Source organism: Balaenoptera acutorostrata, chromosome 11 (genome assembly GCF_949987535.1).
Source record: "Balaenoptera acutorostrata chromosome 11, mBalAcu1.1, whole genome shotgun sequence".
Lineage (NCBI taxonomy): Eukaryota > Metazoa > Chordata > Mammalia > Artiodactyla > Balaenopteridae > Balaenoptera > Balaenoptera acutorostrata.
In genome coordinates, this window is record NC_080074.1 from 14,110,434 (window position 1) to 14,137,324 (window position 26,891).

Here is a 26,891-nt window from a genome sequence, read left to right on the forward strand (position 1 = left end):
GTTCTCTAAGCTGTATCCATTTTCCCTGCTCTGCAGATATATCTGTTTCCCCTCCTCCTCTTTAAATAAAACTGATTAATTGTAAGAAATTGATATGAAATGAAGCTCCGAGCTTCTTAGCAATTCTCAGCCCCCAAGTGATGCAATGTTGCTCTAAAGATGGAGAGGTTCATAAAGGAGAGATCTGGAGGACGAACACAAAACAAATGAGCCGGGGGGACAGGCAGCTTAGATGGCTGTAAATGAGTGGTTGTCACTGTCACCCTCGCCAAATATTTATAACACACCTCTGTGAGTACAGCTGCCACGTGAGGCAAATTCCTGAAGGCACTAGAGTCTGTGCCGTAGGAACATAATTTAAACTTGACTCCGGTTGAGGCTGCTGAGGGATGTTGGGGGCCAAGGTTACTGGCTCTTCGTCCCTCTGTTTATGCCTCTACTTCCTTTGTTGTTGTTGTTGTTTGTTTTGTTTTTAAAGACTAGTATGTTACTAGCTTTTGTCGCTGGCCTCAGTAGGATGCATGATACCCATATGTGTGTACACACACACACACACATTCTCCCTCTCTCCATCCTTCTCTCCCTCCGTCCCTCTTTCCATCCCTCCGTCCCTCTTTCCATCCCTCCGTCCCTCTTTCCATCCCTCCGTCCCTCTCTCCACCCCTCCGTCCCTCTCTCCACCCCTCCATCCCTCTCTCTGCCCCTCCATTCTTCCACTCTCCTCTCCATCCCTCCATCCCTCCATCCCTCTCTTTCTCAACTGCTGTGACTCTACCCAGTCTTGGTTTCCTCCAATTCTCCACCTGTTCCTTTCTATGCCTTGGCCATCTTTGGAGCCAAGTTGAGATTTCCTGATATTTGTCCATCCATGATGGAGTAGAGTGTGTGGCTCACCTAGTTGCCCAGCGGACTGTCATTCCGCAGTGCCTCATAGCCAGTGGGTCCCGGGCCTCAGTGAACACTCCCCTTGAAGGCCTCAGGTCCCGTGAACCATCTGATCCTGCCTGCCTCAAGACTGCTTGGATGCTCAGGGAAGGACCATTTCTCCACCTGAGGCTGTCATCCTTACTGGTCCCAGGCTGTTCATGTCCAGCGTTAGGCCTGGCATCCAGCTTCCTAGCTTCCCTATGAAGGTGGCATCCTCCATCTTGTTCTTCACCCCACAAGCTGCTGAATGGGGTACAGGAGTGATTAAAGCTCTCTAGAGGCGAACTACCTGGGGTTGAATCTTGGCATTAGCTTCTACTGGTTGGATGATTGGGACAAGTTATTCTACTTCCCTGGACCTCAATTTCCTCATCTATAAAATGACACACCACTAAATATGCAGCAAGCATGAGCTCTTATCTTTATTTTGTGAAATCTGGAAGAAGCAATTTTTATTTAAACCCCGCATTTCTGCTCACTTTCCCCTACTCTGTGCTCTTTTCTCTCTGTCTGCTCTCAGGGGTGTTTCTGCTCATATCATTTGGCTGGAGGTGGCACGTATTTCTTTCTGAACAGCACCGTATGAATTAGTCTACTGTGGGCAGCTTACCTCCCTTCTCTACAGTAAGATGATCAACGCCATTCCTGGTTTCCAGAGCATTCTTCAGACTTTTATTCCATTTGGTATTTTAGGATACATTTAAATGCAAGTATGAAGAATTTGGATTGAGGCTGGGTAGTAGCAGAGTATTGTAATATCGAGGTTAGAACCGTTGAAAGAGATCAATCCAGTCTGCTCTTGGAGTCTCCGTTTCTTCCTCTCTTGCTGCAGCTACAATTTGTCTGTCCTTCCGTCCCTCTGTGCTTCCATCCCTCCGTCCCTCAGCTCCGGCAGTTGACAAACTTGGTAGCCCCAAGGCCACACTTTGCCCCTGCACCTTAGCACAGACTCATTTCTCTCTTCTGTCTTGTTTCCACTTGTTCACCTTGCAAACCTGCCACCCCTCTGAGGAATTAAGTTGGAGTCAGGTGTTTCTCATCCCGTTACCTCTCGTACAATACCTGGCACGTTCATGCCTTCTCTGTGCCTAGCAGGGTGCCTCATACACAGTACGGGCTTAATCAGTGATGAATGAATGACGTCCTAAAACAAGGGTTTGGAACAGTTCGTTATCAGCGCTCTTTTCCAGTTCTGTGATTTGTTGCTTTGGAAATGTCTAAAAACTATAACTGGTCTTCTGAGAAAAAAATCACACAATATTTATATTCCACTCTAGTACCCCACTGTTGGGGCAATGACCTGTTGAAATGTGTCCCTGGTGTTCAAGAACTTTGCTCACTTCCCTGAACCTCTATACTAGGTTAGTTTTCACCCCCATACCACCCTTCTTTTATCATTGTAATTTACTATGTATGTTTTTATTTGGTGTTTGGATCCTGGTCTCCCTTTCCTGCGGCCTATGCCTAAGCCTGTCTTTTCCACCAAACAACAGCAATGCCTCACACATAACAGACACTCAATAGATAAATCAATGTCCCCTCCCAATTCCAAAAAAAAAAAAAGAACGTTGCTCTCTCTTTCTGTAGTGTATGAGACCTCCTCAGTGCCCTTGAATCATCATGCCCGCCGTTGGGGCCACCTTCCTTGATTCATTCTACTCCAATCAAAGCAGTGCAGTTGGAATGCTATTAATTCCTCAGAAACCACTTGCATCGTTTTGTTCCTCTGCTCAGGATAATTGAATGGGTTTCTGGTGCCCATTGTGTCTGGTCTAAACGCCTCAGTTGAAAGGACCATTCATGGTCCCCCAGGAGCCCCCTGCACCCTGCAGTTGTCAGCTCCATCTTCCTTCTCCAGACAGCCCCACCTCCTTTTTGTCCCTTTTCCCATGACACGTAGTATGGCTTCTGCGCCTTTAATTTAAACCATTGTTCTTCCTAACTTGCTCAGTACCCTGGTCAAACCATGTCCATGGTCATCCGTTAGACCCAGATCTAGCTATTTCCTAGGGTCAAGGCCAGGATTTCCAGTTTTGGTTTCCCATGTAATTCTTTGATTCACTGACTCCTTAAAAACTAAATGCGTTTTAATATAATTTGCATTATATTATTCTGCATTCTCAAATATTTTTTACCTCCTTGAATTACTTGTAAATGCCTTGCTTTCATGAGCTATCGTCTTCCGCTTCTTTGGAAACTGCCCATGGTAACTCTTTGCTTATAGAGTTACTCAGACAGACATTTGTTGAACAACGATTGCATTTTCCAAATAGGAGCACAGACCCCAGGGACAGTGGAGTTAGATAATGACTGTGAAATTTTCCTTCTCTTTTCCACCTAGTAAGAGTCTGGCAAGAGAAGAAAGAACATCAAGTTAGTGTTGTGATTAATTCTAAGGGGAAAGTTTAATTGGTCCCAGGGCTCTCTATCATGCTGTACCTGGGCAAGGGACATTATCCTCAAGGGCATTTCCATTTCCGTTGGTGATACTGCCCTGACCTGCTGGCTAGGTCGAGAAAGATAAACTGTATGAAGGAAAGGTACTGATTTGGGTCTGCTACAATCCTCAGCCATCAAGCAGCAATCCTAGTGTCACCTCCTGCAGCAGAATCATGGAATTTAAAACTGGGAGGGGTCTTTTGACGTTGCCTTGACTGCTCCATCCATTCATACACACATTCATGTATCCAACAAATATTTATCAGCTGACTTCTCCATGCAAGGTTTTCCACTAGGCACCATTAAGAGGCTGTTAGGAAGCGTGAAATCCAATTTGGAGAACAGGCATCAATCAAATGGGGAGTCTCTGAGGGTTGTCCTGACTCTACCATTGAGTGGCCTGCAATGAAGGTTTTTTAAAATTGGTGCATTGCAATGGAGAATGTGTAGAGCTACCCAATCATGGTGTCTGGACAACCCTGAATAGAGGAGAATGAGTTATGATGATAGACAGTTACTGGCTCAACAAAGAGCAGTTTTAATCTGAGTAGTCTTGGCGTGTTCAATGCAATTAACTACTGGGGGTAAAATTATCTAGACCCTGGGTGCAAGTCCCAGTGTCACGCTGTTTAGATCTGTGACTCTCTGGTAAGCTATTTCACCAACCTGAGCCCTGGTCAGAGGCAGCTCTTTCAGAGCAAAAGGATCATGTTTTTCGGGTCTAGGAAATATGGGTTTGAATCCTAGGTCTGCCACAAATGAGTGGTATGGCTTTTGAGAAGTCATTTACTTCCTGTGTCATTTACTTCCTGTGTCTCGTGTCCCTCCGTGGTATAAAGATGGTCATGATTTTGATGGGTTGACTTGTCCCCCCTCAACATGCTTATGTTGAAATCCTAACCCTCAATATCTCAGAATGTGACTATGTTTGGAGATGGGACCTCGAAAGAGGTAATTAAGGTAAAATAAGGTCACGTCCAGTGTGACTGCTGTCCAGTATGGACAATATGACTGTCCTAATCCAGTATGACCGTTGTCTTTATAAGAAGAGGAGATTGGGACACAGACAGAGGAAGAAAGGAATAGGTGAAGATACAGGGAGAAGATGGCTGTCTGCAAGCCAAGGAGAGAGGCCTCAGGAGAAACCAACCCTGCCAACACCTTGTTCTGGGACTTCCAGCTTCCAGAACTGTGAGAAAGTAAATTTCCCTCGCTTAAGACACTCTGTGGTCCTTGGTTAAGGCAGCCCTAGAAACCTACTACAGTGACAGTCACCTGAAGAGGTACAGTGACTCAGAAGACATGTTGTCATATGATGTCTGGGTTAAGGTGTGTGGCACGGGGCAGGCATCCTGGCAAAGCCAAGTGGAACAGGTTCAGGCTGGCATCTCCATCCAGGTCTCTGTGGACGCATTCACTACCACTGCCACCTTCTGTGGCACCCTTTCTGGTGGATAGACTCAGGGCCTGGTGTCCCGTCATGTTAACTAGATTCCTTTATAAATGCCAGCTCCTCTGAGTGTCAGCAGCTTCTCTTCAGTCTGTGGAGGCTGGTCCCGTGGCAGTGCCAGGCTCCATTGAAAGCACTTTTTCTCCTCCAGGCCGTGTGGTGGTTGAGTCCTGAGCTATCCATCCTGGGAAATGGTCAAAGACCTTTCTCCGAAGGGTCCTACAAGGTGATATTTGGGGCTGCATCGTTCTCAGCCCTTCAGACTTCGTCAGCCTGCTCGAGTGTCTCTACGTCTGAAAAACCTTGGCTTGGTCCAGCTGGCACGTGTGCACAAATGTCCATTTGATGGGTCTCTGCTTGGAGATTCTGCAGACATTTTCAGAGCCAAGGGCACATTGGTTCTCTCGTTTTTATCTCTGGCTTTCTCAGATGTGCTCGCTGTTGATTTTCATGGGGGGTACTTGCCCAAGGCCTGCACAGTACTACTAAAATCACAACAGTGACACCAGCCACTTGGGTGTGTGGGTAGCCAGTGGGAGTCAGCTCCATCTGGAAACTAAAAAGAGAAACGCAATCCTCTTCTTTTCCTTCCCCCGGACTTTTCTGTATCTTTGCAGGTAGACGGGGCCAAGTAGGGAATTTACAAATTGACACCTTTTTTTCCCCAAGCAGCCTGATGTTTTAAAAAAAGTTCCTTTGATTCCAAAGAACTGGGAGCAGGGAGTAAGTTTGGCCGGGAAGCCAGAGCAGTTGGAGAGAGGTGGTGGTGGAGGGTTGCTGGTGCATATGTGCCTAGAGTCCTGTGTGCTTGGAAAATCTCGGTTGTACACTGCAAATGTAGCTGTAAACCCCAGCAAGAGGAACCTGATAACCATTTCCAGCTGTTAACACCTGGAGGTTTCCAAAGTTACGAGGAAAAGAGCATCTCTGGCAAGCCAAACTTGACTTTATGAATTTTGTTATTTTAGGTCAAATGCTGTTCCTAGTCATCTGGGCATTCCGTGTATTTTACTAATGGACACGCAGTGAAACCTTCAGGCTGCTGGTGCTAGAGGGCATGGGAGGTGAGGTGTCCCTTTAGCAATTGGCAGGAGGATGACATCCCGCTTATATCAGGGTAGTAAGGAAGGGGAGTGGCTTTTCCCCTTCTTCCCATTTCTTTATTAGTCATAACATGATTCAGCTGGAATTGGTCTCTGTGTGCCAACTCTGGATCTCCTGGAGATGATTGAATTCTTACTTGATGATGGAGGTAATGATTTCTTTTTCAGTCTGCTTTCAACCTGCAGTGTTACCAGGATGTGAACTGCTGTAGGATCATGAAGACTCTGTGACGGGAGCTGCCTTAGGGCAGACAAAGGCCAATGCATGGGTTTATACCTGTGCATTTTGAGGACAAGAACTTCTAATGGTAGGTTAGTTGTGCCAATGATCTAGGACCCAGGTATCTTGTCTTGATTTGCTGAATCCTTTCTTTAAAGCTATTCAGTCATTCTTTGCTAAGAATCTCCCCGACTCCCTCCACAGGGGAGTCCAAAATTACATCACGTGGTTTAATAATTTTGTTAGTGTTCATGAGGCCAAGACTTACTTGCTCCAGGTCACACAGTGGGTTGCTGGCAGAGCTGGGACTTGAACCTGTGACTTCTTTCCCAGCCTGGTGCTGTCCCCCTTATACAGAGCGACTTCTGCCACTTTCTAGGGGTCCTCATCTTTCTACTCCTGCCCCTGCCCTGCAGGGGGTGCCCCGAGAGGGAGCCTCCCTGTGCTGTCCTGGGCTCTGATGAGAGGGTCCGTCTCAGCCACCGGAGGCCTGTGTCGGGATGTGGGCCGATCTTTGTGACTCTCCTTTGCTATAATGGGAAGCAGCCCTCAGAAGAGAAAGACTTGCATTTGTAGGCAGCCAGTCGGATGACGTTGAAATAAACGCAGCACAGATCAAACTACACACAGCCAGCACATCGCGGGGAAGAGGAACCAAAATGGAATGCCGATCTTTCTCACCATCTTCTTTAGAAACCTTCTTCCTCGCCACCCACCGGATGATGCTGGCTGTTGGGGCAGTCTAGCATTGAGATGAAACGCTTAGGTTTGGGAGACAGCCCTGTTCTCAGATCCATTTATTGATGGATGTATTTCCCATTTATAGTCTGTGGGACCCTTAAGGGAAGTCACTTTTCTGAGCTTCAATCCTTTCATCTATAAACTGGGCCTATTAATGTCTCGCTTATAGATTTTAAGAGAGTTAAAATAATAGATGAACATAAAGTGCTTTCTTTGCACAATGCCTGGAACATATTAGCATTCAGGAGCGGGTCGGTGCTATTCTCATCAGTGGCAGCGTGATCGTTTTGACTGCCTCATTGACTTGGATGGATGTGGGAGTGTACGTAATAAAGTACCCAGTCTAGAACCTGGCCTGTGGTTATCGTTAATAAATGAAAGCTGTTGTAGTCGTGTGGGAAAGCTCAAAGATCTGAGTAATTCAGCAGATACCACAGAACTGGAGGAATCTGGGACTTAGATTCTTCTCCCAGCCCTGTCTCCAAAGAACTGTATTGCCCTGGGCCAGTTGTTTTGTTTTATGACCTCACATTCTGCATCAGTTGCATGGGGGTGACTGAGCTTTGTGGGATACTGAAAAGAGAGGACAGAAGTGAGGTGCCTAGCTCGGTGCTGGAATAAAGCCAGGGCTCCATCAACGGCCGTCAAATCTGAATTGCTGGTCCCATCAGCATCGCTCTTTCTGGAGAGTAAACTGTTGGTTCATCCCAAGAACTATAAATTGTGCTTACCCTTTAACTCAGTGATTCTATTTTTAGGAAGGTACTGTTCTCACATACAGATTCTAAAAGAAAAGGTGGAGCTGGGTAGAGTGGAGCCTGTCAGAGGGCTTCATAGCAGCGCTGTTTACAGCAGCTCAGATTGAAGACTCCACACGTACCCAGCGTCGTCAGGCATCTTGGGTGTTTTAATACCGTAGAGCCCTCTGGGGCTGTGGGGAATGTCAGATGCCTGGGAAGCGTACGTGGCTTTCAATTTGTGGGGTGTCCGATTTGGGAGGGAGTTGAGCGGTGGTGTGACGGCAGTGACCCGCTATTTTAACTGAGGTCCAGGGAGGGCTAGCGATTTTTGAAATCATTCCATTGAGCACCATTCCCTGTGGGTCCCCTGCTTTGGCCACAGCCAAGGCACTGCCTTGGAACCTCTGCAGGGCCTGTCCCGTGGCCTCAGGGGTCAGGAGGCAGTGCCAGAGCAAATCCAGCTTGTTCAGACCCGGGGCTGCTTAGATGCCACCTAGGTGATTCCTTTGGCAGCAAGTGACATTCGGTAAAGGGCACAGCTGACAGAGGCCTTGAAGAGGCGGGTGTTACAGGGAGAATGTGATGCACAGAGAGGGTAGGAGGGCACGGAGCCTGGGAGTGGCTGCAATTGTACGTGTAAAGGCCGTTCTGTGTGCAGCCCCTGGGCAGAGGCTTGTGGGTGCAGGACAGAGGGATGGTCTCCTCTGCCTGGGTTCTCTGATGGGCCTTGTGCTTGAGGAGTGGAGCTTGGTCGCACGAGACTCGGGGACCCCCCAATGGCGCCGAGAGTGTGCCCAGAAGGGTGACGATCGTACATCCTCAGAGAATCCAGCGAGGCCGTGTTCACAAAGCTTTTGGCCCTGAGTGAGCACTCAGCGTGTCAGTTGCCGTCCCCCTTCCTAGAGGTGGGGGTCAGGGGGTGGTTATTTCAGCACGTGGCCTTTTTAGACATATTACAGTAATCATCTGGTCAGAATTTCAGGGAAAGCTCCCAATTTCCGGTGCCGTCCGGCTGTCCACTGATGCGTACGCATCCCTGATTGCAGCTCTACAAATATAGGTATGCGTCTTTGGAGACATTTGAATGGAATTGGGGGCGGGGGGCCGGAAATCATTACGTCTACCAGCCGGTTATTCCTTCTTTTCATAAAGTCATTACAGCCTATGATAAAAGAAATGAGAGTCAATAAAATGGGGAATTAGGCATGTGGTAATTCCTAAGATTTAAGACCTTAAAGTTTGACGATTCAGTGCTTTAGCGATCTTATTCTATCATCCGTCCGCTTAATATATCCTTTAGCCAGCAGCTCCGCATTGAGGATAATTCAGCCTGGTACACAAATCCTTTTGTGATTTGGCCCGTGGCTTGCCTCCTCAGCTGGTTTCATCTTTCTGACATTTTTCTTTAACATTCCTGAAGGTGTACCTCAAACAGTGTATGTGTATAAATTTCCTGTGGCTGCTATAACAAATTACCACAAACTTAGCCCCTTAAATTAATACAGGTTTATTCTTGTATACTTCTAGAGGTCAAAAGTCCAGCATCAGTCTCTCTGGGCTAATGTCAAGGTGTTGGCAGGGCTGCATTCCTCGGCTTGTGGCCCCTTCCTCCATCTGAAGTGCATGTCTCCAATCTCTGCTTCTGTTTTCACAATGACTTTTTCTCCGATGCCAGCTCTTCCTGCATCTCTCTTGTAAGGATTTTGTGATTGTGTCAGGTCCAGCCGGATAATCCCGGATGATCTCCCCATGTCACGATCTTTAATCGTACCTACGAAGTCTCTTTTGCCTTATAATGTAACGTTCGCAAATTCCAAGAATGAGCACTTGGGCATCTTGGGGAATTATTATTCAACCTACCCTAATGTGTCTTTGTATCTTGTGTTCTTGCTGCCTCCAATGCCTTTTCCTGCCTTCTTTGCCAGGCTAACTCCTATTCAGAACCCAGCCTCAGGGTCTTCTCTGTAAGAAGACTTCCTTGGACCTCCTTCCTCTCCAGTCCCATTGATCTGGTAATGTGCCTCTCCTCCTTGCTTACCTAACATCTTGCACCTGTACCCTTAGTAGCATTACCACACACCATATAGTTGTCAGTTTGTCTGTCTGTCCCAGTCGTCCTTGCAGACAGGGACTGCATTGTAACCACCTCCTTATTCCTACCACATAGACCCATGGCTGCACTTCGTAGGCACTGGTTGATGGGTGTTCAGGGGACCAGGGCAGGAGCACACCTCCTGCCTTGAAGACATTCCCAAGGAGAAGCCCTTTGTCCTGATTTCCATGCAGCCTTGTGGGCCTGGAATTGCATTTCCTCCTGGGACCTGAGTCCTTTGGGCTTCAGCATGTCCAGGTCCCATGTTTTCCTGTCCCTTCTGCTGTCTAATTCCCTCTGTTAGACTGCAGGAGATCAGCCTAACGAAGTGAGAGCAAAGAGACAATTTCCAATTAACATGTATATTGCTTTGCTTTTCTGTTTCTTGGCGAGGCTCTGAGGACAGGGATGGCTGCAGAAAATGTTCTTTCATCTAAATGATGTCCCTGTGGGGGGCTGGACTTGGGCTTTTTGCTGGGCTGTGGAGAAGAGTGGGTGTGGTAGACTCATGAACCCAGGAACAATGAAGGCACAGAGGTCAATGCAGAAACTGCAAGTTCGATTCAGTCAACATTTATTGAGAACACACCGTGTGTCTGCTCCCATGCTAGGGCTTGGCGTCCAGGATTAATGTCTAGCATTTATTAAGTAGTTATTCTGTGCCAGACATTGTTCCTAGTTCTTTAATTCTATCACATCCTTGACTTGATAGAACTGCCCTGTGAAATATAGGTCCCATGATTATCTGAGTTTTACAGATGAAGAAACTGAGGCAGAGACAAGTTGCCTTAAATGTTTTCAGTCCCACTCCAGTAAGTGGCGTGGGCTCCAGAGCCCACTGCTGTACCACCTTGCTGATGGGGAAGACTCAGTCCCTCTCCCCAAAATACTCATGGTCTGGAGGTGGCATCTGAACTGATAGCACACTGAAGGGCGAGTGGATCCACGGGTGGTCAGAGGCTTCAGAGGGCATCCCAGGCAGAAGCAGTTAAATAAAACAAAAGCAGGGAAGTGTGAAGGTAATTATTTTGTCCAGGGAAGAGTGAGTAGCAATTCAGGATGGTATAGGTGGCTTTTACAGTTGTAGGAAAGATTGACAAAGAACGAGAGACCTGGAGGGACGAGAGGGTGTAGCCAGAGAATGCGTTTCCCAATCTGTGGTCTGGAGGTGAGCAGCTGTAGGTGAAGGTGATGGTGACAGTAATGTCTCTCAAACTGTGATGGACACACACACTTCCTGGGATTTTGTTAAAATGCAGACTCTGATTCATAAGCCTGGGGTGAGCTGGGGAGTCTGCCTTTCTGACGAGCTCCCAAGTGATGCTGACGTAGTCGGTACCTGGGTCTTACTTTGCGCAGTGAGGTGTAGGGGGAATGAAGGTGCTACAGGGAGTGTGGGTGAAGGTGCTTGGAAATGATGCCCTTATTTTGCTGTCAGGCTAGAGGGTTGGGCGGGTCTGTGATAATGTTCTCAAGAAGAATGGCAGTAGGTGGAGAGGAAGATGGGGAGTGGGGGCAGAGGTATTCCTCAAGAGGAGGAAGAACCTGGAGTTTTGCAGATTCAGAGGAGGCCGTTGGAAAGAGAGTGGTGCGTCAGTAACAGTTAGGCTTGATGGCATGACAGCAGGTCCCCTGTAACAGTGGTTTCACCAGAGGGAAGCTTATTTCTCTCTCACATCCAAGAAGTCAGGGTGTTGGCAGTGTAGCGTGGTGCGGTAGTTTAACGGTGTCGTTAGATTCCAGGATACTGTCTTGCAATTCTGCCATCCTCAGCTGTGCGCCAAAGCACCTCAGTGTCCAGCGTGGCTCTTGGGTGTCAACATCCTTGTAGGCCAGCAGCCAAGAAGAAGCAGGGAGAAGGCCAGGACGGGCACACGTCTCAGAGGGCAAACTGCCTCTGGGTGGCCTTCCTGAAGTCCCACAGCCATGCTTAGCTGCCCTAGAGGCTGTCGGGTATACAGTCTTTTCTCTGGCCGCTTTACTCCCCTGAATGGAAGCCAGGTTCTCTTCCTAAGCAGACAAGGGAGAATGGCTCTGGGGTGGCAACTTGGCAGGCCTTGCCACAGGTGGAATCCATGGTGAGCATGTAAAGGTGGGGTGGGGGAAGTGGATGTCGAATTAATCAGATTTCAGAGCACACCTGAGTGACGGCCCCCTATGCTCATGGGGCTCTGAATGTTCTCTCGCCCTCTCCTTGTCCTAGTTCCTTAGTGCATCTCTCTCCTCTACCATAGAAAACCTATCCAAAACCTTCTTACGCTACATTGCCACCTCCTCTGAGAAGTCCACCAGGACTCTTGAATCAAAATCTGTCCTCCGTCCCCTGAATGGAGTGTGGTCTTGGCACCTCCGTCAGCCTTCATTTCATTCCATTTTATATTTTATTTAGTCATTTGCACACGTACCTCTTCAGATTTCGAGGCAGCATCTGTCCCCCAACAAGGTGCCTGGCATAGGATGAATTCCCAGGACATTTTAGTTAAACTTCAGTGAGTAGTTAAACTTGAGTGATCAAGCTGCTGGCATATGGTGCTGGGTGATTTTCCTGAAATAGGGCTTCTCAAACTCTAGACTCCATCAGAATCAGCTGGAGGGCTGGTTCTAACAACTCCCCCTTCCCCCAATTTCTGATTTAGGAGACTTGGGGGGCCTAAGGATGTGCATTTCTAAGAAGTTTCCAGATGATACTGATACTGCTGGCCCCAGGACAACCCTTCAAGAGATCATTGTCCTTGAGAAACACCCAGATTTGTTTCTTTCCCCCGGGAAAACGTGTGATGTAAATTAGGCCTGAAAATAGACATGGGAATTCAATACAGGAATATTAAGTCAATGGATGAACTAGTAGAGAAATATCTGAGGTCAAGAGTGCATTGGAGTTTTGTTTCAATTTTTTTCTCAAACAAATGTCCTATATCACCTAATCTTAGATGCTGCCAATTGTAACACACACCATTATTTTATATGAAGCCAAGAAATTTTAAAAGGCTTTTAATTAAGCTGTGACACAATGCTTTCTCATCCCTTTTAATCTTTTATACTTATTGTTTTTTATTTTTTTAACATCTTTATTGGGGTATAATTGCTTTACAATGGAGTGTCAGTTTCTGCTTTATAACAAAGTGAATCTGCTATACATATATCCCCATACTTATTGAAAGAGCCCTTTTAGACCTAGTTAGGTGGGTTTTATCATATTTTACTGCTATGCCTACATATGAAGGAAAATATGGGCAAACATGTTGGTTCAGGTATTTTTTTTTAATTAATTAATTAATTTATTTTTGGCTGCATTGCTGCCCACAGGCTTTCTCTAGTTGCGGCGAGCAGGGGCTACTCTTCGTTGCGGCGCGTGGGCTTCTCATTGTGGTGGCTTCTCTTGTTGCGGAGCACGGGCTCTAGGTGCACGGGCTTCAGTAGTTGTGGCTCGTGGGCTCAGTAGTTGTGGCTCGTGGGCTTAGTTGCTCCATGGCATGTGGGATCTTCCCGGACCAGAGATCGAACCCGTGTCCCCTGCATTGGCAGGCGTATTCTTAACCACTGCACCACCAGGGAAGTCCCGGTTCAGGTATTCTTAAAGCTTCTTCGCACTGAGCCTCACTCTTTGGAATCCCTTCTCTACAGAGTCATGGCCATCTGTGTTTTCTCCATCGTACTGTCCTCCACATCATGAGCATCAGATTTCTTGTAAGAATCCTGAGAAAGCATTTGTGCCCACTTTGCAGCTCTGTGGAGCTAGCCTGCTCCTGGCTCCTCTTTTGGGAATGTTGTGGACACATTGGACCCTCCACCTTCCCCTTCCCACAACCATTTGGGGCATAAGCGTTAAAAGAGTGACCCCCACCCCCACCCCCACCATTGTCTCCAGGATTTTCATGGAAGCCACTGACACCTGTTGTGCGCCTGTTGTGAATGTGCTAGCGGTGCAGCTGTGTTAACCACTGCTGTATGCTCTCTAGTTATTGCTGGAGGCTACTTGATTTCAGAGATGTTAGAATGTGGAAAACAGTTTGTCCTAGAATTAGTAAATTTTTTAAAATATCCACCACATGCTGGGCACATGTTTCACTGCCATGGCTTTTCGTATAATCCATCTCAGTTAATATTTACGACGGTTGTCAAAGGTCAGCGTTGTGACCTCAGGTTTAGAGATGAGGGCCTTGGATCCCCATTAAACATGCAGACAGGCGGCATGCATTCACTCTTCAGATTTATTGAGCTCCTACTATGTGCCAGTCACCATTCCAGATACTGGGAATACTGAAGTAGAAGACAGGTACAGTCGGCCATCCGTATCTGCAGGTTTCACATCCATGGATTCAACCAACCATAGATCAAAAATACTCTGGGGGGGGGGAAAAAAAAAAAACTCTGGGAAAAAAATTGCAGAAAATTTCAAAAAGCAACACTTGAATTTGCCACACGCCAACAACTGTTTACACAGCATTTACATTGTATTAGGCATAATAAGTAATCTAGAAGTGATGTAAAATACACAGGAGGACGTGTATAGGTTAAATACTATGCCATTTTATATAAGAGACTTGACATTTTGGTATTCACGGGCAGGTCCTGGAACCAATCCTCCATGGATATAAAGGGATGGCTGGTTATAAGATGAAATCATATCTGTGCTATAAGAAGAAAACTCAAGATATGCCAGGTATTATGGAAGGCTTTTTGAGTAAACACTAGAGTGAAGTGAGGGTGCTCGCCATACAGATAACAAAAGGGTGCAGGTTCCAGCCAGAGGAAATTGCAGATGCAAAGGTCCTGTGGCAGGACTGTGTTTGTCTTATTGGAGGAACAAGTCTACACAATTTTTACCTACAGCACTGTGAGAGCAAATGCTTGGGAGTTTCTTCCCACACCAGTTTTCTGACTCTCAGGACTCCAACTGGTTGTCCTACGATGTAATGCTTGCACTAACTACCCAAAGTTAGTTCAGACCCCATGGCTTAAGGGCTCAGTTCCACGAGACTGTCCCCACTTCAGATTCCAGTCACATGTCTCAGGTTGGCACCTGTACTTCTGCTCAACTGGGTATAAATTCAGGGGGTTTCCACAACCCCCCCCCCCATCTTTGGAACTCAAGGAAGTGCTTCACGTACTATCCCTGGTTTATTATTAAAGGATACAAGTCGGGAACAAGGCAGGGATCACATATGCACCCTCTCTAGGCATGCTTCTCCCAGGACCATGATGTGTTCATCAACCTGGAAGCTGTCTGGACCCTGTCACTTAGGGGGTTTATGGAGGTTTCATTGCGCAGGCATGATTGATTGAGCCACTGGCCATTGGTGCTTAACTCAGTCTCCAGCCCCTCTCCCCTCCCTGGGCATTGGGCATGGGGTGGGGCTGAAAGTTGCAACCCTCTAATCATGCCTTGGTCTTTCTGGTGACCAGACCCCATCCTAACGCTCTCTAGGGGTCCCCAGTCACCAGTCATCTCATTAGCATACACAAGACACTCATCATTCCAGAATTCCAAGGGTTTTAGGAGCTGTGTGCCAGGAACTGGGCACAAAGACCAAATATGTTTGTCACAGCAAGGAAGCCAATGGAGCTAGAGCAGTGGAAGCTCAAAAAATGCTTGATCAGCAGCCCAAGCTGGGATGTAGCTGGGCTGTGATTTCTAGATCTTTGGGTTCTAAGTTAAGGGTTTGTCCACATGCAGGTAAGTATGGGAAGCCACTTTTAGATTACATCCTTCTCTGTTTCCTAGAGTGAGTTCAATCTTTTAAGAAACAAACGTCTTGATTAATTCAACTGCAGTCACAAGGCAGAGCAGAAAAACGTTCTCACTGCTGTCACCACTGTGCTGCCTGGGAAGTACCCACAGTATCTGGCTCCTGAGTAGTGGTTAAACCAACCCAGGTAATGATGACAGCAGGTGTGGGAAAGTGGACAAAGGAAATGACATAGAAATACAAACACTTCATTCCCAGTGCATGTTCTCAAAATAGAACATGGGACTTTCAACTCTTTCTTCTTTGAAGAACGTTGTCAAGGGAGAGACTCTAGCAGCGCACTGTAGAAGAAAGAGCAGAGATCAGCGTTCTGATCCCCGCTCTGCCAGTAATTAGTCATGGGACTCCCATCTTTTAGAGTTCAGTTACAGACTAGAGAATGCATGAGTTTAAGCAGAAAAGGATTTGTTGGCATTATTAGGTGCCTTGCAGAATTCCAGGAGAAGCTAGAGGCACAGACTGTCAGCTGAGGGGCAGTTCTTGGAACCTCCCAGAACCCAGATCACCAGGGAAACTGTGGTTAAGAAGCCACTGGGATAACTCTCCCCGTAAGGACCACCTTGTCTGCTGGGACCTGTGAGGGCAGCGTGGGCACCATGTTTTTTGGTACTCATGAAGTTCAGGACTGAACTCGAGGATCTAATTACAGATGCCTCTGGAAAATACCAAATATCTCTAACTTATACTTGCTAGAAAAGAGTCAAGGCAACAGAAGAGCTGCTCTACCCCCTGATGTTCGTTTTTGCATCTAATCTCATGCCAGGTGTTTCTGCTTGGTGAAAACTAAGTTTCACAGTAAGTGTCCAAGATGTAAAGGCATTTGGAGAATGTCTGATTTGTCTCTCAGTGTATGTAGGGGAAATGTTAAAACAATCCTATTGTAAATGGGAGAGGATAAAGGGAAACAAAGGGAGGTAAGGTTTCTGCACTTCACTCAAACTAGTAAGCTGTCTGTCAGCCCTAGTAGGCGTTGCTAAGTTATGTAGATATAATGCAATATTCAGAGCAACCACTCCAAAAGCCATACAAAGAGATAACATTGAAAAACACCATCAGCAAATCAATGGAATTCTAAAGAAAAAGCTTGAGGATCCCACAGAAAGCCAGGAAAAACTACCATGAGATGCCACCACAAACCCACCAGAAAATGGCTAAAATTGAAAAGACTGACAACATCAAATGTTGGCAAGGGTGTGGTACAACTGTAACTCTCATACTTTATTGGTGGGAATATAAAAGGGTTCATCTGCTTTGAAAAGAAGTCTGGCAGCTTCTTATAAAACTGAATAGACACCTGTCCTCTGACTCTTCTGTTCCAATTGTAGTTGTTGTCAAAACTGCAAACAACCTAGGTGCTCATCAATAAGAGAATGGATAAATGTGATATATTAATATGACGACATAGCTCATATTGAGCAGTACAAAAAACCAGACAGCTGATACATGCAACAACGTGGGTGAATCGCACAAATGTTACACTGTGAAAGAAGGCATACCCAAAAGATGATATACTTTGATTCCTAATGGACGAAGTTCTGGGATGGGAAGAGCCAATTTATAATGGAAATAAATTTAAAAAGTGCTTACATATGGGGAGTGCGGGCAGAGATTGAGTGGGAAGTGGGTTGAGTGAATTACGTCATTAGCTCAATATGGTCTGTATCTTAAAAGTGGTTTGGGTTACATAGGTATAGATATTTGTCAAAACTCACCAATGGTTGGTCTGTGCATTTCGTTGTATGGAACTTTATTAAACCCAAGTTAATGCAGTTCGTACCAAAGTGGCTAGAGAATAATGGGCTGATGACTAACTTACTGTTTCAAAATGCATTTAAAAAATGGGTTGATGGATGACTAGAAGGATAGGATATGATACAGCAAGTATGGTAAGATGTTAATAATGGTAGAATGTAGGTGTAGGGATATACATGTTCACTGTAAAATTCTTTTACCTTTACTGTATGTTTGAAAACTCTCATAAGAAAATGTTAGGGAAAAATCTTAAAAAAAAAAAAATCATAGAATTCCTCTCCTGCGTCAGGTGGTGGTTGGTTGTTAAGAATGTTAGTCCAGCTGTCTGTCACTATGTTATGGGACACGATGATTTTTGCTGAACTCAATATAGAGCAGAAAGGACTCAGCACTATCCACAGAAGATGCCCAATAAGGACTTAACTACTTCTCTTAGTCTCAAATGATAGTCCCAAACTCTGATTTCTTTGATTCCCCATCCTGGCCTCTCCACCCCAGAGTCAGTGCCAGCCATGCAAAGACTACAACTAGCCATTTCAGAGATACGGTTAAGTGTCAACTTTTATAGTTGGAAGGGACCAAGGGGGGGACTACCTAATCCTATTTCTCTTTTTGTGCGAATTTACCTAAATCAATTGGGTCATGCAAAAACCTCAGATGATTTTGTTAGGTAACAGTAGTGGCCAAAATGTTTGAGGTGAAAAAGGGTTAACTTCCCACTACATCCTCACTATATTCATTAGTCAGGAGGCATCAGGTGATTCAAGCAACCTGAAAAATATCAATATCTCTGCCTCTGTCATTTCAGATGCTCTGGCCAGCACCTTGCAGACAGGCTCATGAGAGGCAGGCATGGCGATGTTATAGGGACCATTGCTCTCACCCTCGTAGCTGGTATCAGGCAAACAGAGAGCGGTCTTTCCAAACAGAGGCTAGAAACAAGACTGCTTAGGGATCACCCCTGGGATGGCATCACTAAGGATGGTGATTCCAATCTCTCTAGGTTTTCAGTATGTTTATGAAAAGGAGGAGAGAACCTCTAAAATATTTTAGCCAGCCCACCTTTCTTGAAAACCTTCTCTCACCAATGAGCCCTCTTTTCTATCATTCCATATGCCATTTAACAAGCTGCTATGTCACCAAAAAAAACTCATTCCAAAATTCACTACATCCAGATATTGATAACCTACTACCTACAGCCTACTTCTGGGTTGAGGTTTTCCAAGTAGAGTGCTTCCTGTTTTAATTGTCATAAAGTATACATAACATAGGGAATTCCCTGGTGGTCCAGTAGTTAGGACTCCGTGCTTTCATTGCAGGGGGCCCAGGTTTGATCCGTGGTTGGAGAACTAAGATCCTGCATGCTGCGTGGTACGGCCTAAAAGAAAAACCCAAAAACAAACCCAAAAAAACCCCCACAAAACAATATATATACATACATGACAAAATTTACCACTTCAACCATTTTTAAGTGTACACTTCCATGGCATTAAGTACATTCACAATGTTGTGTAACCATCACCACGATTCATTCCCAAAACTGGTTCATCGCTGCAACTTCTCATTTCCCCTCCACCAGCCCCTGATAACCTCAGTTCTACTTTATTTCCATAAATTTGCCTATTGTAATTACCTCACATATGTGGAATAGTGCATTATTTGTCCTTTCGGGTCTGTCTTATTTTACTTGGCGCAAAATATCAGTAAGGTTCATGTACATAGTGGCATGTGTCAGAATTTCCTTCCTTTTCAAGGCTGAGTGATATGCCCTTGTATGTATGCACTGCATTTTTGTTTATCCATTCATCTTTGGATGAATATTTGGGTTCTTCCACCTTTTGAGGAGCGGGGGACTGTGGATAATGCTGCTGCCCCTTTTTTAAATACCTAAGCTTTATACAAAGTACACATCTCGATAGCATATTTCGGGGGATGATGTTTACATAGGGAAAATATTTATGCTGCAAAAATCAATATACTATTTTAAATCAAATAATGTATTACGGTAAGTATTAAGTCCTAGACCAGATGCAACTGGTAAAATACTGGACCTGTGTGTAGACATTCTGATAAGCCTCCAAGCATCAACAGACCGGGGACGTGGACCCGGGGTGCAGCCGGCGCTGAGAATAGCCAGGTGGCCTCGCGCACAGCAACTGCACGCTGACAGCCATGCGGACGATGTTCTGATCAGGAAGCAGCGGGTGTTTTTAGCATCTTACATCCTCTCAAGAGAATTTGTCACTTCTGTACCGGTGTTTTATGTTTATGATGTCTTTATTTCATTTTAGGAAACTGGGAGAGGAGGGAGTTGGCTTCACATCTAATGCACTGTTAAGTTTTAATTACAATCTTAATTTATAATTTTAATTATAACTTTTCCCAGTGAAAATTGTGGGAAATTGGTTCCCTTCGGTTAGCTTTGTGGCACACGACATTTTATTTTCAGGAATGAGTTATTGGAATAACAAGGGAGATGCTTGCCTTTAAAGGTATATTACAGAAACTGAAACACAGAAGAAGGAACGTGGGTGCAGAGGCGGGAAGAGTCCTGCTCCCCCAGAGTTCTTGGTGCTGCCTGGAGAAGAGCAGGGATCCCCCCACCCCGGCTCCCAGGCCCTGGCCCTCCCTGGTTCCTTAGGGGTCTCCCGTTGGGTCCATGTCAGAACCATCAAAGGGCCCAGAGAATAGGAGGAGGTTAAGTGTTAAGAGGAGTCCTAGCCTTTGCCACTGCTTGTTAAAAGTCAGCCGTGATGGGCCAGGACACACCGGGAGGCTTAGGAGAGATGAATGGGGCTTGGCCAGTTTTTGCGTCTGAGCGTGTAGGGGGAGATGTACGCACGTGAGCCGAGAGACGTGTATTTTGCTTGCTGACTTGCCCACTCCTGGCCTGTGAAGGGCCGTGTTCCAGTCTTGGACTCACAGGCTTTCTTACCGCACAGTCAATATTTGCTGGTGAGAAATGAGTCCACTGGTACCGCCACGTCCAATACTCGGCCACGCTGATTCTCTCTGATCAGTGTTGGGTGCGTGGCTTGTAGTGTTAAGGCAACACCAAATCTATTTTTAATTCTCCCCTTCTTCCCATCTTTTGGAAAAGTGTGAAACCACCCTTCCTGACCAGCAGCCTCTCCTCCTCCTGCCCCAGATGTCAGTTGGATTAACGCTTTGCTGTTGGGGATGCCTCCACATTTGCTTACAGCACGTGGAAAGCAGCGGCCTGGAGTCCTTGCGGGGTTTCAGTATCATTCTCTCTTGATAACGTCCACAGAAATTTACTCTGCTCTCAAGCCAGAGGGTGATATGTGCAACTGCCAGGGCTGCACAGTCAGGCTGGGCCCTCCCCGGGAGAGGGCTGTTGGGCCTGCTGCCTCACCGGCTCTAACGCAGCTTCTGGAACTAGGAAGGGACCCTCATGCTTTGAAGAGATTCCAAAGCAGGGTCCATGGGAGCCCCTGATCTGTGCAGCGGCAGTGCCTCTGTGGTGCTGGACGAGTCCAGAAGAGTGTTGGGTGGATAGATGCTGTGTGGGAGGACCAGCCCAGTGGGACCCCCTCCCACGGCTGGCCTCGCTGGCTTAGAGGGACCCACTAGGCCAGATGGAGATGGTCCAAATGCTGCCCTTCAACTTGGTTGCCTTTGTCAAGGTCTCGGGATCTCTCTACCCAGCCCACCCCTTTTTTCTCTTCCCTCTTCTCTGATTTCTTTGCCTTCTCGCTGTCTCCCATCTCACCTAAGGGGAAGAGGATGCTTCTCCCTCTTTTTTTTTTTTTTTTCTTTTCTCTCTTCCATGCTCTCTTTCCCTCCTTTCCCTCCCCCGTGGTCTCTAGTCTAAGGAGCATGGAGTGTGTTTGAATTCCACCTCCTGTTGATTACTGGGTGTATTAACGTGGGTACCAGCATCTTCAGGGGTTGACTGGGGATGCAGATGCCTACATCTGGGGAGGCTGGGAGGACTGCGAGATCAGCAGGCACTAAGCTTGTATAGCCCTGACGTTTACATGGCACCCTGTGGCTCTACACGTGTGCGCTCAATCCTCACGACCACCCACGGGCCAAGACTGTTATCCTCAATTTAGATGGGGAAACTGAGGCCTAGAGAGGTCCACCAACTTGCTGAAAGTCATGGAGCTATTATAGGCTGAAGCCTGTGTTGGCCCCCGGCCTACCTGGCTCCTCCCTTCACAACATGATAGGATTACCCATGGAGGCATCTAGTACATGGGGAAATCATGTGTATGGAACATCTACGGGTAAAAGTTCTTTAACACGCATTGTGAAAGATGTACATTGTAAGTATTTAAAAGATTATTTATTTATATCGTTTTTCTCTCCATTTTGTTTTTAATTTTTGAATTTTATTTAACTTATTTTTTTTATACAGCAGGTTCTTATTAGTCATCAATTGTATACACATCAGTGTATACATGTCAATCCCAATCGCCCAATTCATCACACCACCATCCCAACCCCCCCGCGGTTTCCCGCCTTGGTGTCCATACATTTGTTCTCTACAGCTGTGTCTCAACTTCTGCCCTACAGACCGGTTCATCTGTACCATTTTTCTAGGTTCCACATACATGCGTTAATATACGATATTTGTTTTTCTCTTTCTGACTTACTTTACTCTGTATGACAGTCTCTAGATCCATCCACGTCTCAACAAATGACTCAATTTCGTTCCTTTTTATGGCTGAGTAATATTCCATTGTATATACGTACCACAACCTCTTTATCCATTCGTCTGTCGATGGGCATTTAGGTTGCTACCATGACTTGGCTATTGTAAATAGTGCTGCAATGAACATTAGGGTGCATGTGTCTTTTCGAATTATGGTTTTCTCTGGGTATATGCCCAGTAGTGCGATCGCTGGATCATATGGTAATTCAACTTTTAGTTTTTTAAGGAACCTCCATACTGTTCTCCATAGTGGCTGTATCAATTTACATTCCCACCAACGGTGCAAGAGGGTTCCCTTTTCTCCACACCCTCTCCAGCATTTGTTTGTAGATTTTCTGATGATGCCCATTCTGACTGGTGTGAGGTGATACCTCATTGTAGTTTTGATTTGCATATCTCTAATAATTAGTGATGTTGAGCAGGTTTTCATGTGCTTCTTGATCATCTGTATGTCTCCTTTGGAGAAATGTCTATTTAGGTCTTCTGCCCATTTTTGGATTGGGTTGTTTGTTTCTTTAATATTGAGCTACATGAGCTGTTTATATATTTTGGAGATTAATCCTTTGTCCGTTGATTCGTTTGCAAATATTTTCTCCCTTTCTGAGGGTTGTCTTTTCGTCTTGTTTATGGTTTCCTTTGCTGTGCAAAAGCTTTGAAGTTTCATTAGGTCCCATTTGTTTATTTTTGTTTTTATTTCCATTATTCTAGGACGTGGATCAAAAAACATCTTGCTGTGATTTATGTCAAAGAGTGTTCTTCCTATGTTTTCCTCTAAGAGTTTTATAGTGTCCGGTCTTACATTTAGGTCTCGAATCCATTTCGAGTTTACTTTTGTGTATGGTGTTAGGGAGTGTTCTAATTTCATTCTTTTACATGTAGCTGTCCAGTTTCCCAGCACCACTTATTGAAGAGACTCTGTTTTCTCCATTGTATGTCCTTGCCTCCTTTGTCATAGATTAGTTGACCATAGGTGCGTGGGTTTATCTCTGGGCTTTCTATCTTGTTCCATTGATCTATGTTTCTGTTTTTGTGCCACTACCATACTGTCTTGATTACTGTAGCTTTGTAGTATAGTCTGAAGTCAGGGAGTCTGATACCTCCCACTCCGTTTTTTTCCCTCAAGACTGCTTGGGCTATTCAGGGTCTTCTGTGTTTCCATACAAACTGTGAAATTTTTTGTTCTAGTTCTTTGAAAAATGCCATTGGTAGTTTGATAGGGAGTGCATTGAATCTGTAGATTGCTTTGGGTAGTGTAGTCATTTTCACAGTGTTGATTCTTCCAATCCAAGAACATGGTATATCTCTCCGTCTGTTGGTATCATCTTTAACTTCTTTTGTCAGTGTCTTATAGTTTTCTGCGTACAGGTCTTTTGTCTCCCTAGGTAGGTTTATTCCTAGCTATTTTATTCTTTCTGTTGTAATGGTAAATGGGAGTGTTTCCTTAATTTCTCTTTCAGATTTTTCATCATTAGTGTATAGGAATGCAGGAGACTTCTGTGCATTAATTTTGTATCCTGCAACTTTACCAAATTCATTGATTAGCTCTAGTAGTTTTCTGGTGGCATTTTTAGGATTCTCTATGTACAGTATCATGTCATCTGCAAACAGTGACAGTTTTACTTCTTCTTTTCCAATCTGTATTCCTTTTATTTCTTTTTCTTCTCTGATTGCCATGGCTAGAACTTCCAAAACTATGTTGAATAAGAGTGGTGAGAGTGGACATCCTTGTCTTGTTCCTGATCTTAAAGGAAATGCTTTCAGATTTTCACCATTGACAATGATGTTTGCTGGAGGTTTGTCGTATATGGCCTTTATTATGTTGAGGTAGCTTCCCTCTATGCCCACTTTCTGGAGAATTTTTATCATAAATGGGTGTTGAATTTTGTCAAAGCTTTTTCTGCATGTATTGAGATGATCATATGGTTTTTATTCTTCAATTTGTTAATATGATGTATCACATTGATTGATTTGCATATATTGAAGAATCCTTGCATCCCTGGGATAAATCCCACTTGATCATGGTATATGATCCTTTTAATGTGATGTTGGATTCTGTTTGCTAGTATTTTGTTGAGGATTTTTGCATCTATATTCATCAGTGATATTGGTCTGTAATTTTCTTTTTTTGTAGTATATTTGTCTGGTTTTGGTATCAGGGTGATGGTGGCCTCACAGAATGAGTTTGGGAGTGTTCCTTCCTCCACAGTTTTTTGGAAGAGTTTGAGAAGGATGGGTGTTAGCTCTTCTTTAAATGTTTGATAGAATTCAACTGTGAAGCCATCTGTTCCTGGACATTTGTTTGTTGGAAGATTTTTAATCCCAGTTTCAATTTCATTACTTGTGATTGGTCTGTTCATATTTTCTATTTCTTCCTGGTTCAGTCTTGGAAGGTTATACCTTTCTAAGAATTTGTCCATTTCTTCCAGGTTGTCCATTTTATTGGCATAGAGTTGCTTGTAGTAGTCTCCTAGGATGTTTTGTATTTCTACGGTGTCTGTTGTAACTTCTCCTTTTTCATTTCTAATTTTATTGATTTAAGTCCTCTCCCTCATTTTCTTGATGAGTCTGGCTAATGGTCTGTCAATTTTGTTTATCTTCTCAAAGAACCAGCTTTTAGTTTTATTGATGTTTGCTATTGTTTTCTTTGTTTCTATTTCATTTATTTCTGCTCTGATCTTTATGATTTCTTTCCTTCTGCTAACTTTGGGTTTTGTTTATTCTTCTTTCTCTAGTTCCTTTAGGTGTAAGGTTAGATTGTTTATTTGAGATTTTTCTTGTTTCTTGAGGTAGAGTTGTATAGCTATAAACTTCCCCCTTAGAACTGCTTTTGCTGCATCCCATAGGTTTTGGATCGTCGTGTTTTCATTGTCATTTGTCTCTAGGTATTTTTTGATTTCCTCTTTGATTCCTTCAGTGATCTCTTGGCTATTTAGTAACATATTGTTTAGCCTCCATGTGTTTGTGTTTTTTATGTTTTTTTCCCTGTAATTCATTTCTAATCTCATAGTGTTGTGGTCAGAAAAGAGGCTTGGTATGTTTTCAATTTTCTTAAATTTATTGAGGCTTGATTTGTGACCCAAGATGTGATATCCTGGAAAATGTTCCGTGCACACTTGAGGAGAAAGTGTAATCTGTTTTTGGATGGGATGTCCTATAAATATCACTTAAATCTACCTGGTCTATTGTGTCATTTAAAGCTTCTGTTTCCTTATTTATTTTCATGTTGCATGATCTGTCCCTTGGTGTAAGTGAGGTGTTAAAAGTCCCGCACTATTATTGTGTTGCTGTCGATTTCCTCTTTTATAGCTGTTTGCAGTTGCCTTATGTATTGAGGTGCTCCTATGTTGGGTGCATATATATTGATAATTGTTATATCTTCTTCTTGGATTGATCCCTTGATCATTATGTAGTGTCCTTCCTTGTCTCTTGTAACATTCTTTATTTTAAAGTCTGTTTTATCTGATATGAGTATAACTACTTCAGCTTTCTTTTGATTTACATTTGCATGGAATATCTTTTTCCATTCCCTCACTTTCAGTCTGTATGTGTCCCTAGGTCTGAAGTGGGTCTCTTGTAGACAACATATATATGGGTCTTGTTTTTGTATCCATTTAGCAAGCCTGTGTCTTTTGGTTGGAGCATTTAATACATTCACGTTTAAGGTAATTAATTATCCATATGTATGTTCCTATGACCATTTTCTTAATTGTTTTGGGTTTGTTTTTTTTTTTTTTTTTTTGGGTTTGTTTTTGTAGGTCCTTTTCTTCTCTTGTTTTTCCCACTTAGAGGAGTTCCTTTAGCATTTGTTGTAGAGCTGGTTTGGTGGTGCTGAATTCTCTTAGCTTTTGCTTGTCTGTAAAGCTTTTGATTTCTCCATTGAATCTGAATGAGATCCTTGCCAGGTAGAGTAATCTTGGTTGTAGGTTCTTCCCTTTCATCACTTTAAGTATATCATGCCACTCCTTTCTGGCTTGTAGAGTTTCTGCTGAGAAATCAGCTGTTAACCTTATGGGAGTTCCCTTGTATGTTATTTGTCGTTTTTCCCTTGCTGCTTTCAGTAATTTGTCTTTGTCTTTAATTTTTGCCACTTTGATTACTATGTGTCTCGGCGTGTTTCTCCTTGGGTTTATCCTGCCTGGGCCTCTCTGTGCTTCCTGGACTTGGGTGGCTATTTCCTTTCCCATGTTAGGGAAGTTTTTGACTGTAATCTCTTCAAATATTTTCTCAGGTCCTTTCTCTCTCTTTTCTCCTTCTGGGACCCTTATAATGCAAATGTTGTTGCGTTTAATGTTGTCCCAGAGGTCTCTTAGGCTGTCTTCATTTCTTTTCATTCTTTTTTCTTTATTCTGTTCCACAGCAGTGAATTCCACCATTCTGTCTTCCAGGTCACTTATCCATTCTTCTGCCTCAGTTATTCTGCTATTGATTCCTTCTTGTGTAGTTTTCATTTCAGTTATTGTATTGTTCATCTCTGTTTGCTTGTTCTTTAATTCTTCTAGGTCTTTGTTAAACATTTCTTGCATCCTCTGGATCTTTGCCTCCATTCTTTTTTCGAGGTCCTGGATCATCACTATCATTATTCTGAATTCTTTTTCTGGAAGGTTGCCTATCTCCACTTCATTTAGTTGTTTTTCTGGGGTTTTCTCTTGTTCCTTCATCTGGTACATAGCCCTCTGCCTTTTCATCTTGTTTATCTTTCTGTGAATGTGGTTTTTGTTCCACAGGCCGCAGGATTGTAGTTCTTCTTGCTTCTGCTGTCTGCCCTGTTTTGCGCCGCCCTAGTCTCGAAGCTCCCGTCCCTGCTCCTCAGGCCGGGTCCCCTCCATTTTAATTATACTCTTTTTTTTTTTTTTTCCTCTTTATGCTTCTAATTACTGCCTTCGCTTGGGGACTTGGCCCAGCACTCCTTCTTCTTTCCTTTGGTCTTTTCTACTTTTTGGGCTACCTGCAATTCCTCCTTCCCTCTTTGTTTGTTTGTTCCCCAAAGATCCCCCTT

General features: G+C 44.6%; 1 protein-coding gene and 1 non-coding gene across 5 annotated transcripts in view; both read left to right on the forward strand.

Annotated features, from left to right (window-relative positions):
- Positions 1–26,891, forward strand: part of LARGE1 (LARGE xylosyl- and glucuronyltransferase 1) — a 604,481-nt gene that overhangs the window by 208,166 nt on the left and 369,424 nt on the right. The window lies entirely within an intron of this gene.
- LOC114238422 (small nucleolar RNA SNORA76) lies at positions 8,008–8,145 on the forward strand. Its single transcript, XR_003623796.1, has one exon. It is a non-coding gene; the product is annotated as a small nucleolar RNA SNORA76 (small nucleolar RNA).